We start from the raw sequence: 15,565 nt of genomic DNA on the forward strand, positions 1-15,565 counted from the left end.
CAGTTTCTTCTATTTTAATCTACAGATCGTAACCAATAAATTGTGATTAGCGTCCGCATCTGCCCCTGGAAATGTCTTACAGTGTAAAATCTGGTTCTAAAATCTCTCTCTTACCGTTATATAATCAAATAGAGACTTTCCAGCATCTCCAGGCCTCTTCCACGTATACAATCTTCTTTCACGATTCTTAAATCATGTGTTAGCGATGATTAAATTGTGTTCTGCGCAAAATTCTACCAAGCCGCTTCGTCTTCCATTCCTTTCCCTGTCCATATCTGCATACTATTTTTCCTTTTCTTCCTTTTCCTACTATCGAATTGCAGTCCCCCGTCACTATTAAATTTTCGTTTATCTTTAGTATGTGAATAATTTGTTTTATCTAGTCATACATTTCTTCAATACCTTCGTCATCTGCGGAACTAAATGGGCTATAATCTTGTACTGCTGTGGTGGGTGTGGGTTTCGAGTCTGTCTTGGCTACAGTAATGGGTTCACTTTGCTGTTCATAGTAGCTTGCCCGCATTCCTGTTTTCCAATTCATTATTAAACCTACACCTGCATTACCCCTATTGCATTTTACATTTATAACCCTGTAATCATCTGACCAAAAGTCCTGTTCGTCCTGCCACCGAATTTCACTAATTCCCACTATATCTAAGTTCAACCGATCGAATTCCCTTTTTAAAAATTTCTAGCCTATCGGCTCGATTAAGGGATCTGACATTCCACCCTCCGATCCGTAGTATGTCAGTTTCGTTTCTCCTTATACTCCGGAGTATTTTACCCAAGAGGACGCCATCATCAGTAGAGCTGCATAGTCCCGGGAAAAATTACAGCTGTAGTTTCCCTTTGCTTTCAGCCTTTCGCAGTACCAGCACAGTAAGGGTTTTGATTAATGTTAAAAGGCCAAGTCAGTCAATCATCCAGACTGTTGCCCCTGCAGCTACTGAAAAGGCCCCTCTTCAGGAACCACACGTTTGTCTGGTTTCTGATCAAACACCCTTCCGTTTTGGTTACACCTACTGTACGTCCATCTCTATCACTGAGGCGCGTAAGCCAACTCACCGACGGCAAGGTCCATGGTTCATGGGTGAGCATGAGGCGTATATGTTTCCTAACCATTTTTTAAACTTCACACGGTTTAGTGTTTGCTGAGATTTACTTTTCTTTGGCTACAAGCAGACTTTTTTTTTAAATATACGTCTGAGGCGTATATTTGAAAACAGTCTGCTTGTAGCCAAAGAAGAGTAAATCTCAGCAGACACTAAACGGTGTAAAATTTAAACAGAGGTCAGGAGCCGGCCGGTGTGGCCGTGCTGTTCTAGGCGCTTCAGTCTGGAATCGCGTGACCGCTACGGTCGCAGGTTCGAATCCTGCCTCGGGCATGGATGTGTGTGATGTCCTTAGGTTAGTTAGGTTTTAGTAGTTCTAAGTTCTAGGTGACTGATGACCACAGATGTTAAGTCCCATAGCGCTCAGAGCCATTTGAGCCAAGAGGTCAGGAAACAGCGCACTACGACATAGTGTTAGCGAATATCTGCCGTGACATATAATTAGAAAAGTGTACGAAAAAGAAAAAGAAAAGAACGATAACCAAAGCTCAGACATTAACAATTTATAGAAAACTTGAAGGTATAGATTTCAGCTGTGAGAACTTGTGAGAATTCTCTACTGATGAGAAATCAAAATTTCGGTTAACTGTGTAGTATTAATGTGTACATAAGATAATTTTTCCTTTTTGCATCCGAATTCTAATACGGCCAGAGGGCTTCACGAGCCGTTACCTAACTTTCTTTCGTGGAGAAATGAAAAAACAATTATTTTCATTTACGTGATATGTATCTTTAAGGGTTATCTTTTATGATATCAATTAAATATAATTGAAAATAATTTGATTGTGATTTTGGAAAGTTTAGAAATTTTAGCTGATAAATATTCAGTGGGAATGTAGGGAATACTAAAGATTTGTTCAAGGTAAATTTTTTTATTTTTTCAAAATTATTCCAGACTGAGTGCTTATTGAATTAAATGATTATCTTTTAATGTGGTGTGGGGTGTAACGTAGCAACTACGTTACGTAGTAACGTATGAATATATCCTCCACTATTTTTCTTTTTACATACATTTGATACTAATAGTAGTAACTAAAGGTTTCATCAAAATTTAAAGAGAAGAATTTCACGCGAACCATAAGGCGAATTGAAATAAATTATTTAGTTTTTACTCCAGTTAAAGTAAGAGCGAGCAGCTCAAATTACGTGCGGAACGGCTATGCCGAAAAGGAATCCTCGTACTGGTCTGCTACGCAATAAATCGAGATATCGTGCAAAAATATAAAGTGGTACCAGGAATTTTTAACCTTTCATGGGATATGATGACTTCCCCGAGCTGGCGTGCACGGCTTTGGATATGCTCGTTCGCAGACGCTGGACCATTATAATCTACCCTTTTTCAAAATGATTTGCTGTGATCTTCAGCCCGAAAGTTGGTTTGATGCTTCTCTCCATGTTACTCTATCTTGTGCTAGACTCTTCACGTCCAAATAACTACAGCAACCTACATCCTTTTGAACCTGATTACTGTATTCATCTCTTGCCCTCCCTCTACGACTCTCAGACCGCTCGGCTAATCCCGCGCGGCTGTGTTTCATGTTTCACCTCGATACGTAGCTACATTCCATACAAATACCTTCAGAAAAGACTTCCCAATAATTTAATCTATATTCGCTGTTAACAAGTTTTTCTTCCTCAGAAACGCTTTCTCACCATTGCCAGTCTACATTCTAGGTCCTCTCTAAACCGGTCATCATGTTTCCTCTTCCTTTTCTTCAATATTGCCTTCAAGTTCATCCATCTTGTATAGCTCCTCTATACACTTTTTTTTTCACCTTTCAGCTTTTCGTTCTTTGCTTAGGACTGGGTTTCGTTCTGAGCTCTTGCTATTCGTAAGCTAGGCCTACTTCTCTTTTATCCAAAGGCATATATAATTTTTCTATTCGTGGTATCTATCAATTCCGCTAGTGCTATACGTTTCTTTATCCTTACATTTATACTCTAGTTATTCCTGATTAGCCATTTTCCGCATCCTTTTAATCTCAGTTTTTAGACGGTTGTATTCCCTTTCGTCTGCTTCATTTTCTGCATTTTTATATTTTTCCTTTCAAAAGTTAAATTCAATATCTTCTGTGATATCTAAGGATTCCTACCAGGTCTTGTCATTTATCTATTTGTTCCTCTCCTGCCTTTACTATTTCCATTCTTAGAGCTACCTATTCGTCTTCTACCGTATTCGTTTCCTCTGTTATAGTCAATCGTTGCCTAATGTTACCTCTGAAACTCTCAGCAACCTCTGGTTCGTTCAACTTATCCAGGACCCCTCACCCTAATTTCCTCCTTTTTCAATTTCTTCTGTTTTAATCTACAGTTCGTGACCAGTGTCCACGTCTGCACCTGGAAACAGCTTACATTTTAAAATCTGGTTTCAGAATGTCTGTCTTACCATTATATAATCAATCTGAAACCTTCCAGCATCTCCAGGTCTCTTCCACGTATACAATCTTCTTTCATGGTTCTTAAACCAACTGTCAGGTGTGATTAAATTGTGCTCTGCGCAAAATTTTACCAGGTGGCTTCCTCTTCCATTCCTTCCCCCCTGTCCATATTCGCATACTATTTTTCCTTCTTTTCCTTGTTCTAATATCGAATTCCAGTCCACCATCACGAGTCGAGAAGTCTAGAAAGTTATTCTTCGCTGGCTCTGTTCGCCAATGGAATCGCAAAGAAAGTCGCCGATATTGATGAGAAGCTGTCTTCGCTATACACTTATGAAGTGTAGATGTACGCGCAGATCGTTGTGAATAACCTCATTCCAATGTTTGCTGGGGCCTCAAAGCGGATCATTCAAATTAAAAACAAGGATTTACACATTTTCTTCTTCCTTCTGCACTCACAACATCTTGTTTTGGCACTTATCTACAAGAATACCGAGCAATGTGCAGTATGGTCTAGAGATTTTTTTGACTCACTTAAGTTGTAAAGATCACTTATAATCGCACTGAGTATTCAGCCCCATAACACAGTACAGATTGAGTTATAACTCTTTAATTATAAGATGTCAGCATAAAATGACTCATCTCATAAACTTAAAAACTTAGGTTCTCAGATAATTACATTACAACTGGGATAAATGACTTTGTCCGTCATTGTGTGCTCGAGTTTGGGTTCACGGATCAGGTTCAATGACTTTCATACTCTATATCTGTATGTATGTCTACTATCAGTATAATGTCAGCTGTTCGTGCTCTTACGGTTGACGCTGCTGCCTTTCAAACGCGAGGTCCCAGGTTCGATTCCTGGCTGCATCAGAGATTTTCTCCGCTCGGTACTGGGCTCGAATGTGTTGTCTTCATCATCATCGTCGCGCAAGTCGCCGAAGTGGTGTCAACTAAAAAGACTTGCACCAGGCGGCCGAGTTCCCCAGAAGGGGGATCCCTGCCAAAAATGCCATACGCACATTTTTTTCCATGAGAATGATTTTGCCATAGATTATGATTTTCGACCTCGAGCTGAACATTATGTGATTGTTAGTGATTCTCAAATCCTCAGCGGGAAACTGATGAACTGGCGTGTGACTCACTCATAGAGGACGTTGCTTAAAAAAGAAGCCCTGCATTAGAAACAATAATTTCATTCAAATCACATTCGAAGGACTTGGAAGAGGAGGGGATTTGTGTTCAACTTTCCGTCGACAATGAGATCATTAGAGACGGAGCACAAGCTCGGATTAGAGAAGTCTGTGGAAGGAAATCGGCCATGTCCTTTCAAAGGAACTACCCAGGCATTTCACTGAAGCGATTCAGCGAATCAAGGAAAACCTGAATCTGGATGGCTGGACGCGGGTTTGAACAGTCGTCCTCTAGAAAGTGAGTCCAGTGTGCTAACCGCTGTTCTAATTCGCTCTGTTCAAATGGTTCAAATGGCTCTGAGCACTATGGGACTTAACAGCTATGGTCATCAGTCCCCTAGAACTTAGAACTACTTAAACCTAACTAACCTAAGGACATCACACAACACCCAGTCATCACGAGGCAGAGAAAATCCCTGACCCCGCCGGGAATCGAACCCGGGAACCCGGGAATTCGCTCTGTCCAAGCACCTGAGTGACAACGTAAATCTTGAGAACAATCTATTAACATTCCCTCGGCAGATTTACAGAGGGCAGTTCTTCAGGTAGGGTAAAATATTCTCTTATTAACTAAGATTGCTTAGTTGTTTCTTCGGTAATTTGACACTACTGGATACGGAAATTATAGGTGGTTACATTTAAGTTTCTGGAAGTGTCAATAAGAGATTACGTACAAGCCAAATATAACTCTACAAATTCCAGCAAGTTATAACTGGTAATGAAACTGCTATTCCAATCAGGTTTACACGTAGTCTGCGTAATTTAGCCAACATTTCGCTGTTTTTTCATTTCGTCCCTACGAAATGCGAAGAACATACTGAATAAGGGCTAAGCATATTTAAATTTAAGTTTCCACTAACATAATTTACATGTGAAGGACGTAAAAACTAACGGGGGAGTGTGGCTAGCTGGAGGAGGGAACCAATGAAACCATTGCTGGAAAGGCGACGTACGAGGACGTGCTGAAAAGTAATGCCTCCGAATTTTTCTGTGTGGGTAATCTTAAAGCTTTCTTTAAAAAACGCGAGCACACACACACACACACACACACACACACACACACACACACACACACGCGCGCGCGCGCGCGTTAATAACATTCTACATACTTATTCTTCACCTCTCTTCATAGTGATCTTGGCGACGAACACATTTCTCCCAACGAGAGTACAGTTTGCTGATACCGTCACTGTAGAATGTTTGACTTCGTTGACGGACCCAAAACTTCACCTCTGCTTGCACTGCTTCACCACTACCAAAGTGAAGTTCACGAAGGTGTTTTTTAAGTTTTGAAACAGATGGAAATCGGATGGGACCAAGTCGGAAATGCTTGGAGGATGATCGATGACAGTAAACCCAAGGCATCGGACTGTTGCATATGCCGCAGCGCTCGGCATTGTCACGAGGAAGGAGAGTGTGCTCCATGTGTGGACGAACTGTTCGTGTTCGAAACTCGATTACAGCACACAATATCTCACGCACAGACATAGTTGCGTTACACACAGCCATGTTACACGCTACAGTTCGGAGCCTCCTAGCGGCAGATGGCTGCAAATACGTAGTCATTGAGAATAAGGGTGTAGAATGTTAATGACGTTTGTTTTATTTAAAAAGCCTTAAGAGTTTTCACTTAAAAAATTCTGGAGCATTACTTCTCAGCACACCCTCGTAACTAGAAAAAGAAGACGACTATGAAAGAAAGAATCTACACTTCCTTGAAATTGAACGTCGTTGCAGTTCATCAGTGAAGGCTTGTGCAACGTTGAAAACAATATACAGGTGTGTGTGGGTGTTTTTTGTAGAATTTTAATTTTGTTCTTTCCTTTCACCGGCCTTCATGGGTGAATGGGGCTGGACTCAGTTTAACTGTTGTTTTAATTGTGTGACAAATTGGGAATCCACACGTGACCAGTGGTTTCGTCTCCCTCTGGTGAACACATGCGGCAGGAGTCAGTGATTCGAGATCAAGTCCAGGCTCGACATAGATTTTAATATTATGCTGTTCATTAAATGGTGTTAGTTTCCTTCAAAGTGAGTAAAGTTTTGATACGGCTGAAATTAGCATTTTGACTGACTAGCAAACAGTTATCAGCATAAGCTCACAAACTGGCTCCATGTTGATGGTGCTTTGTTAAATGTGATTTTAAGTGAAGTCTCTGTTTGATCTATACATCAGATAGTGGATAGTAAACTTACAAATTTACCTGGCGTCACTCCACATACTTACTCTATTCCGTTGTGTATACAACTGGAGTGTACGTTTATACATAGGGCATTACAAGTGTCATAAAACAAATGACTGAATTTTCTCACGTTGTTTATTTATGACAAACCTTTTTATGAAGTGCTACATTATAGCCATCATAATGACAAAATGGCACGATACTCTAACTCACAATGAATACGTTTAGCAACAAAAGTTTTTTGAGGACTAGAGGATGACAGTTACATCTGTCGAAACTGGTTGTCAAAAATAAAGACTAATTCATGCGATCTTGGCTACTGAAAGTTTTTACCAAGTAAAACAAATGGCTTCATTTAATAAAGCAACATTTCATTCCTTACTTTGAAGTCGGTATGAGTGAATATTGCTGCAGTTATGGCGTCGTTATATAAAATGACAAGCAAACATTCACTGGCTGGTGAACTATATCCAGTTACTTTCTTACACATGTATCGTATACAACTCTGAAAAATACGGGCCCACGATTTCTTTTTCGATTGATACGAAACTGAAATATTTAACTTGTTTACTGCATTAGAAATTGAATCACTTGCGCAGATAAAGCAGAGAATTTTTTAGAGAGAGCGAAGACTGTTTTAGTTGTATCGAACAGGTAGTTACAACAGGTTTCTCTTTGTGGATAAGAATTTCTTTATACATCATGCATAAACTACTGAATTTTCGTAAAATGAAGGCCAGTTGCGTTCTAAAAGTCATTTGTTTCTCTAAGTCAGAGCCAATAGTTCTAGATCTTCTAGCTATATGAAGACAATTACTTTCAAAGATATATAACATTTAAAGATACACCTATACGAAAACCGGAAAATTTGAAAGCTTTAATTTGACATGGGAACAAGACAAGAAAAAATATGTAATGATCTACTGAATGTTTTAGGCTCAGAAGATATGAGTATCTGTGTTGTGCGAGTAGTTCAATGTGTTTGAGTAAGTCAAACATTGTGTTTATTGATTTATATTCATATCTCAGAGGCTAAAACAGTTGTCACACTACGACCCGCGGGCAGCATGCCGCCCTAATCAAGTACCTGTGCGGCCCCCGGTTCGCAGTCGTATTTTATAACAATATGTATTTATCAGTTAACAGCCAAATCCAAGAAAACATCAGCTAACTTGAAGAGCTTCTTAAGAGTATAGTTTCACTGCTCAGTAACAAAGAAAAATACTTACAGAGACAGTAACAGTTTAAGATGTCCTTAATTTTAACTGACGTTGCAGAATTAGTCCGTGAGCTAAAGTAAAGTTAGCCGCCTCCCTCAGGAACAGAAGGGTATGTAGTAAGATCATTGCATGGGTAGAGGATGTGAGAGGGAGAATGTTTTATTGTTTGTCTTCCAGTAAAACAACGAAGGTGCATGCAGGACTTGTACTTATCAACTGTTGTGGCGTAAATTTTGACGCGGATGGACATGGATTCGTGAGTGCCCATTACGGAGACTGTCTTTAAAAATGCGATACTTACCTGTAGAAAGGGATATTAAAGTAACTGAAGCTGTTGTAATATAGCGCAGTGACTAGACGAAAACTGGCATTTAAATCATGTATCAAACTTTTGTGATAACGTCTCGTATTCAGTAGCGCATTAAACTATTACGAGTACTATTATTAATCAGAGTCATTCGCACACATAGTAAAATCAAGAACACTTCACTACGCAGCTATGCTGTCACAACTGCTAGATCGCTGAGGTTGACAGAAATCTGAAACAGACAGCTGTAAGGTGTAATCTACACTCCTGGAAATGGAAAAAAGAACACATTGACACCGGTGTGTCAGACCCACCATACTTGCTCTGGACACTGCGAGAGGGCTGTACAAGCAATGATCACACGCACGGCACAGCGGACACACCAGGAACCGCGGTGTTGGCCGTCGAATGGCGCTAGCTGCGCAGCATTTGTGCACCGCCGCCGTCAGTGTCAGCCAGTTTGCCGTGGCATACGGAGCTCCATCGCAGTCTTTAACACTGGTAGCATGCCGCGACAGCGTGGACGTGAACCGTATGTGCAGTTGACGGACTTTGAGCGAGGGCGTATAGTGGGCATGCGGGAGGCCGGGTGGACGTACCGCCGAATTGCTCAACATGTGGGGCGTGAGGTCTCCACAGTACATCGATGTTGTCGCCAGTGGTCGGCGGAAGGTGCACTTGCCCGTCGACCTGGGACCGGACCGCATCGACGCACGGATGCACGCCAAGACCGTAGGATCCTACGCAGTGCCGTAGGGGACCGCACCGCCACTTCCCAGCAAATTAGGGACACTGTTGCTCCTGGGGTATCGGCGAGGACCATTCGCAACCGTCTCCATGAAGCTGGGCTACGGTCCCGCACACCGTTAGGCCGTCTTCCGCTCACGCCCCAACATCGTGCAGCCCGCCTCCAGTGGTGTCGCGACAGGCGTGAATGGAGGGACGAATGGAGACGTGTCGTCTTCAGCGATGAGAGTCGCTTCTGCCTTGGTGCCAATGATGGTCGTATGCGTGTTTGGCGCCGTGCAGGTGAGCGCCACAATCAGGACTGCATACGACCGAGGCACACAGGGCCAACACCCGGCATCATGGTGTGGGGAGCGATCTCCTACACTGGCCGTACACCACTGGTGATCGTCGAGGGGACACTGAATAGTGCACGGTACATCCAAACCGTCATCGAACCCATCGTTCTACCATTCCTAGACCGGCAAGGGAACTTGCTGTTCCAACAGGACAATGCACGTCCGCATGTATCCCGTGCCACCCAACGTGCTCTAGAAGGTGTAAGTCAACTACCCTGGCCAGCAAGATCTCCGGATCTGTCCCCCATTGAGCATGTTTGGGACTGGATGAAGCGTCGTCTCACGCGGTCTGCACGTCCAGCACGAACGCTGGTCCAACTGAGGCGCCAGGTGGAAATGGCATGGCAAGCCGTTCCACAGGACTACATCCAGCATCTCTACGATCGTCTCCATGGGAGAATAGCAGCCTGCATTGCTGCGAAAGGTGGATATACACTGTACTAGTGCCGACATTGTGCATGCTCTGTTGCCTGTGTCTATGTGCCTGTGGTTCTGTCAGTGTGATCATGTGATGTATCTGACCCCAGGAATGTGTCAATAAAGTTTCCCCTTCCTGGGACAATGAATTCACGGTGTTCTTATTTCAATTTCCAGGAGTGTAATTGCACTATAATGGGAATACTTTCTCACATCAATATCAAAGTTTCCACATTTATAAGACGCAGTGGGGATTGCATGAAACTGAATAGGTGAAAATATGGACGTGATAACAAAAAGTACATCACAAGGCATTCTAATTTTAAAAAATTTATATTTAAACTTACTTTGTAATTTTAGAAAATAAAGATTCAGATTCAAGACCAAATAATAATTATTTTTAGATAGCCATTCACATATGAAGAGTACAGGAGAAGTAAGTGCTCTTCGCCTTTTTGTCATTTCCATTTGTAACTGCTTGGGCCCTATCGCCGTGGGGAGTACGTGCACGTCACTATTTTCTGCTGAGCCCCATCCATTACTGACCGTTATCGCACTGCCTTTCCCCTTATATCTTTTTTCCTTCTTTAGTTTCCGCTTTTGCTTGAAATAAAAACTTTAACATTTTTTAAATGTATCTAAAATAATGCTAAAATACACACATCAAAAAAATTTTTGCGTCACCTCGGTTCCGAGAGTTCCGCAACCTGAACAGAAAATTGGAACAGAGATCAACATAAACATCATTTCCGCCCTTTATATTGCTCATGAAATCACACATAAGGCGAGATCTTCAGAGGTGGTGGTCCATATTGCTGTACACACCTGTACCTATAATACATAGTAGCACGTCCTCTTGCATCGATGCATGCCTGTAATCGTCGTCGCATACTATCCACAAGTTCATCAAGGCACTGTTGGTCCAGATTGTCCCACTCCTCAACGGTGATTCGCCGCGGTGGTCTCGCGGTTCTAGGCGCGCAGTCCGGAACCGTGGGACTGCTACGGTCGCAGGTTCGAATCCTGCCTCGGGCATGGATGTGTGTGATGTCCTTAGGTTAGTTAGGTTTAAGTAGTTCTAAGTTCTAGGGGACTGATAACCACAGCAGTTGAGTCCCATAGTGCTCAGAGCCATTTCAACGGTGATTCGGCGTAGATCACGCAGAGTGGTTGGTGGGTCACGTCGTCCATAAACAGCCCATTTCAATCTGTCCCAGGCATTTTCGATAGGGTTCATGTCTGGAGAACATGCTGGCCACTCTAGTCGAGCGATGTCGTTATCCTGAAGGAAGTCATTCACAAGATGTGCACGATAGGGGCGCGAATTGTCGTCCATGAAGACGAATGCCTCGCCAATATGCTGCCGATATGGTTGCACCATCGGTCGGAGGATGGCATTCAGGTATCGTAAAGCCATTAGGGCGCCTTCCATGACCACCAGCGGCGCACGTCGAACCCACATAATGCCACCCCAAAACAACAGGGAACCTCTACCTTGCTGCACTCGCTGGACAGTGTCCAATACGTTCAGCCTGAGCGGGTTGCCTCCAAACACGTCTCCGACGATTGTATGGTTGAAGGCGCATGCGACACACATCGCTGAAGAGAACGTGATGTTAATCCTGAGCGGTCCATTCGGCGTGTTGTTGGATCCATCTGTAGCGCGCAGCATGGTGTCGTGGTTGCAAAGATGGAATTCACCGTAAACGCCGGGAGTGAAGTCGCGCACAGTTTGAGTCGTAACACGATGTCCTGTGGCTGCAATAAAAGCATTATTCAACATGGTGGCGTTGCTGTTAGGGTTCCTCCGACCCATAATCCGTAGGTAGCGGTCATCCACTGCAGTAGTAGCCCTTGGGTGGCCTGAACGAGGCATGTCATCGACAGTTTCTCTCGCTCTGTATCTCCTCCATGTCCGAACAACATCGCTTTGGTTCACTCCGAGACGCCTGGACACTTCCCTTGTTGAGAGCCCTTCCTGGCACAAAGTAACAATGCGGACGCGATCGAACAGCGGTATTGACCGTCTATGCATGGTTTAACTACAGACAACACGAACCGTGTACCTCCTTCCTGGTGGAATGACTGGAAATGATCGGCTGTTGGACCCCCTCCGTCTATTAGGTGCTGCTCAGGCATGGTTGTTTACATCTTTGGACAGGTTTAGTAACATCTCTGAACAGTCAAAGGGACTGTGTCTGTGATACAATATCGACAGTCAACGTCTATATTCAGGAGTTCTGGGAACCGGCTCGGCTTCATGTAAAACTTTTTTTAATGTATGTATATGTGTACTGAAACTTCTTGGCAGATTAAAACTGTGTGCCGGACCGAGACTTGTACTCGGGACCTCTGCCTTTCGCGGGCAAGTGCTCTACCAAAGGCAAAGGTCCCGAGTTCGAGTCTCAGTCCGGCACACAGTTTTAATCTGCCAGGAAGCTTCATATCAGCGCACACTCCGCTGCAGAGTGAAAATCTCATTCTGGGTATATGTGTACTGTTATGTTCCTTTCTTCTTGCTGTCTTCATTTCTTTAGTTAACTGTTCGTCTGAAATATCTATTTCAAATCTCCTAGCCTTATCCATTATATAATTGTTACTCAGACTCTATTGTCGTTTTTACGAAGATCTAAATAACTTGTAAGTTATCTTTTCCAATTTTTTGCACTACAGGATTTTTCGCTCTTAACGTTACAAGAGTGCTCTCGTTGTGTCCGAATCCTCAACACAAAAACTCGTTAACATTTCTGGCGTACCTAGGGAGAAGGACGCGAGGGAATCCCCAAGGACGGGGGATATCCGCCCCGTCACCCCCCAGTCGTGCCATGTCACTTAGTTTCAGTCTCACACTTAAGTACTGGTGCTCCTGTGCGTTCGTCGCGTTGTATGTGTATTTTTACTCCTTCTTGGTGTGCTTATCTAAGTTGGGATAAATAATGTGTCGTGTATCGTCTAAAATAATAACTAAGAGGATGATAAGTGAAGAAAACAAGTTTCCAAGAACTATGGGAAGAAGAATTTTGCTTTATAAGTGGGCACAAAGAATGCACTGCTGTTTTCTTAATATGTCGGAAAACGTTTATGGGAATGAAGTGATGCAATTTATTTCGCCACTACAAAAGTAAGCATAGTTCGCTTACAGTACAGTAGCTTTTCCTTTATATTCAAATGAAAGAAAGGAAAAAATTGGTCAACTAAAAATGAACAATTCAACGCCAATGAAAAGTTATGTTAGCATAGTTGAGCAAAGTGATGCTGTCACGAAAGCATCATACGAAGTAAACAGTATTCTTGAAAAAAAAGCCGGCCGGTGTGGCCGTGCGGTTCTAAGCGCTTCAGTCTGGAACCGCGTGACCGCTGCAGTCGCAGGTTCGAATCCTGCTCGGGCATGGATGTATGTGATGTTCTTAGGTTAGTTAGGTTTAAGTAGTTCTAAGTTCTAAGGGACTGATGACCATGGATGTTAAGTCCCATAGTGCACAGAGCCATTTTTGTCTTGAAAAAAAAAATACTTTTACTGGTGTCGATTTAGTAATCTAATCTATGATGACTATGCCTCAAACTTTGTTTCAGTGTTTCTCAAACAGTACACAAATACTGGCTAAAACAAATATTCTTATGCTTTCAGGGTGTACGTATCGCTCCGCACAGAAGACATTACAGAATACTTTGAGGTGACAAAAGTCATGTTATATCTCTCAATATCGCTTTGGACTTCTTTTTCCGGGCGTAGTGCAGCGACTCGACGTAGCATGGACCATACCGAGCGAGGTGGGGCAGTGGTTAGCACACTGGACTCGCATTCGGAAGGACGACGGTTCAATCCCGCGTCCGGCCATCCTGATTTAGGTTTTCCGTGATTTCCTTAAATCGCTCCAGGCAAATGCCGGGATGGTTCCTTTGAAAGGGCACGGCCGACTTCCTTCCCCATCCTTCCCTAACCCTATGAGACCGATAACCTCGCTGTTTGGTCTCTTCCGCCAAACAACCAACCAACCGACCTAAGTCGTTGGAAGTCCCCTGAGGAAATATCGTGTCATGCTGCCTCTACAGCTGTCCATAACTGCGAAAGTGTTGCCGGTGCAGGATTTTGTGCATAATTGACCTCTCGATTATGTCCCATAAATGTTCGATGGGATCCATATCGGGCGATCTGGATGGACAAATCATTCGCCCGAATTGTCCAGAATGTTCTTCAAACTAGTCGCGAACAACTATGGCCCAATGAGAGGGCACGTTGTCATCCCTAAAAATTCCATCGTTGTTTGACTGCAAATGGTCTCCAAGTAGCCGAACACAACAGCTCCAGTCAATGACTGATTCAGTATGACTAGAGGACACAGTCAGTTCCATGTAAACATAGCCCACACCATTATCGAGTCACCACCAGCTCGCATGGTACCTTGTGACAACTTGGGTCCATGGCTTCATGGGGTCTGCGTCACACTCGAACCTTACCATCAGGTGTTACCAACTGAAATTGGGACTCATCTGCCAGGCCACGGTTTTCCAGTCGTCTAGTGTCAATCCTCTATGGTCACGAGCCCAGGAGAGTCGCTGCAGGCGATGTCGTGCTGTTAGGAAGGACACTCGCGTCGGTCTTCTGCAGCCACAGCCCACGTCCACGCCCACTGTCCACGTTCGTCGTACGACCCACTTTGATTTCTGGGGTTGTTTCACGCAGTGTAGCTCGTCTGTTTGCACGGACATCTCCACGCCAACGCCGCTGCTCTCAGTCGTTATGTGAAAGTCGCCCACCACTGCGTTGTCTATGGTGAGAGGTATTGCCTGAAATTTTGTATTCTCAGCACTTTGACACTGTGTATCTCAGAATATTGAATTTCCTAACGATTTCCGAAATGGAATGTCAGATGCGTCTAGCTCCAACTATCATTCCGCGTTCAGAGTCTGTTAATTCCCGTACGCAGCCATAATCACGTCGGAAACCTTTTCACATGAATGAGCTGAGTTCAAATGACAACCCGCCAATGCATTCCTCTGTTATATCTCGTGTACCCGATACCACCGCCATCTGTATATGTGCTATCACTATCCCATGACTTTTGTCACCTCAGTGTGTATGTCTGAGGGAGTAATTAATGAAGTGGAAATACGCAGATATTATAGTCCTACATGTGATTCTAGCATAGATTTATCTGCTATGGCTCAATTGTGAGTTACTGAACAAATGACGGAGTAATATAAGAAGACTTTCTGACCATTGTAACGATGAGAGATCGCACGAAAATTTGTGATTTTATGGATGCAATTAAAGATTTTATAAAAAATGGCTTACCTACGAGTAATTTATTGTCAATGTGTACAGACGGTTGCCTGTCAGTGACGGTCGTAAACAATGGTTTGATAGTTTTGATCAAAAGGGAATGGAATTTACCAAATTTACTACCCATTCACTGCTTACTGCATCAAGAAAGTTTGGCATGTTAAATTTCAAATAAAAAATTGAGGGGATGTTATGAAGACCGTCATAATAGTTATTAATTTAATTCGTGCTCGTTAACTCTCACTGCTGGAGGAATTTCTAGCTTGTTACGGTAATGTCCTACATACTGGTGTCAGCAGTGGCTAAGCAAAGGGAAAATACTGGAATGGTTTGCCCATTTGATATCTGAAATTATTTGATTATTACAACAAAGTGGTAAAAATGAC

Source organism: Schistocerca nitens, chromosome 3, assembly GCF_023898315.1.
Source record: "Schistocerca nitens isolate TAMUIC-IGC-003100 chromosome 3, iqSchNite1.1, whole genome shotgun sequence".
Classification (NCBI taxonomy): Eukaryota; Metazoa; Arthropoda; class Insecta; order Orthoptera; family Acrididae; genus Schistocerca; species Schistocerca nitens.